Raw genomic sequence first — 2,200 nt, 5'->3', positions numbered from 1 at the left:
AGGTGACTTGGTAACCACTTAGGTTTCAAAGATTTATCATCCTCCACTCTCTTCATCCTTCCTTTTCCCAAATAATGTTTTCACATTATTTCAATGATTCAGTGTCATTCTGATAAGTTTCACTTCTGAACTACACTGTGACCCCAAGACTACCCTCATGCTCAGTAATTAGCTAGAAGAACTCACTTGATTCAGAAGATTTGTTATACTCATAGTTACAGTTAATTGCAGTGAAGGATACAGATTAAAGTTAGGAAAAGAAAACGGAACATGGGTGAATGCCAGGAGAATCCAGGAGCAAGCTTCTAGATGTCTACTCTTGGTAGAGTCTCATGGACATACTTAATTCTCCCAGCATTCACTGGTACATGCTACCAAGTTTTAAAGTGGAATTGATGTCATCCTTCTCAAACTCTTCCAAAAAACTTAAGAGAGAACACTGTCAAACTTCTTTTATGAAGATATCATTACCCTGATAGCAAAGTCAGATAAGCACACTATATGAAAACTACAGACCAATAGCCCTGATGAGCACACTATATGAAAACTACAGACCAATAGCCCTGATGAATATAGGTGCAAATATTTTCAAAAAAATATTAGTGATCAAAATTCAACTGCACATTAAAACAATACATTATACACCATGATGAATATATCCCTGAGGCACAAGGATGATTCAACACATACAAATTAATAAATGTGGTACACCACATTTACAGAATGAACTATAAACATATGATCATCTCAACAGATGCAGAAAAAGCATTCAGCAAAGTACAACATTCTTCTATAATAAAAATTATCAACAAATTGGATATAGAAGAAACATACTTCAATATAATTAAGGTCATATATGACAAGCCCCCATCTAACACTGTAATCAATGGTAAAAGGTTGAACATTTTGCCTCTAAGGTCAGGAACAAGATAAGGGTGCCAACTCTTACCACTCCTATTCAACAAAGTACTAGAAGTCCTACCTAGGGAAAGTAGGAAAGGAAAAAAAAGTGAAAGAAACACAAATCCAAAGGAAAGAATTAAAATTATCACCCTTTGCAGATAATATGGTCTTCTATAGAGAAAATCCTAAGGACAGCACCAAAGACCTTTTAGAACCAATCAATGAATTCAAAAATTGCTGGGCACAATATCAATACATAGAAATCAGTTGTGTTTCTATACACTAACAGTGAGATACCTGATAAAGAAATAAAGAATACAACCCCATTCAGAATATCATTAAAACAATGAAATACTTAGGAACAAATATAACCAAAGAGGTAAAGATCTGTACTGAAAAACTTGGTAAAAGAAATTAAAAAGGCCAAACAAATGGGAAGATATCCTATGTTCATGAACTGCAAGAATTAATATTGTTAAAATGTTCATACTACCCAAAGCCACCTATGCATTCAATGCAATTTCTACCAAAACCCAATAGCACTTTTTACAGATATAGAAAAAGTAATCCCCAAATTTGTTAGAATCATAAAAGACCTGAATAGCCAAAGTGACCTTAAGAAAGAAGAACAAAACTGGAGGCATCATACTTCCTCACTTCAATCCATTCTACAGTAGTAATCAAATTAATAAAGTACTGGCATAAAAAGAGACACATAGATCAATGGAACAAAAAGAACCTGGAAATAAATGCACACATATATGGTCAACTGATATTTAACAAGTGATCCAGATACTTAAGGGGAAAGGATAGTTTCTTCAATAAGTGGTATTGAATAGCCACATGAAGAATGAAATTAGAGTTCTATCATGTACCACTCACAAAAAGAAACTCACAGAGAAATTCATATTAAAACTACAATGAGATACCATTTCACACATATTAGAATGGCTTTCATTAAAAAGACAAGAGAGAAATATTGGGAAGGATAAGGAGAAAAGGGAATTTTTTTTAATTCTCTATTTTTTAAATTGAAATATAGTTGATTTACAATGATGTGTGAATTTCTGCTGTACAGCAAAGTGACTCAGTTACATATATATGTATATATTTTTAATATTCTTTTTCATTATGGTTTATCCCATGAGACTGCATATAGTTCCCTGTTCTATATAGTAAGACCTTGTTTATCCATTCCAAATATATTAATAATAGTTTTCATGTGCTAATCCTAAACTAGACATGAACTTGGGATAACTCCAGGAGATGGTGAGGGACAGAGAGGCCAGGTGTGCTG

The sequence above is a fragment of the Giraffa tippelskirchi genome, chromosome 4 (assembly GCF_054371585.1).
Source record: "Giraffa tippelskirchi isolate mGirTip1 chromosome 4, T2T-mGirTip1v1.2.pri, whole genome shotgun sequence".
Lineage (NCBI taxonomy): Eukaryota > Metazoa > Chordata > Mammalia > Artiodactyla > Giraffidae > Giraffa > Giraffa tippelskirchi.
The sequence above is the reverse complement of the archived record's forward strand: the minus strand, read 5'-3'. Positions refer to the sequence as shown.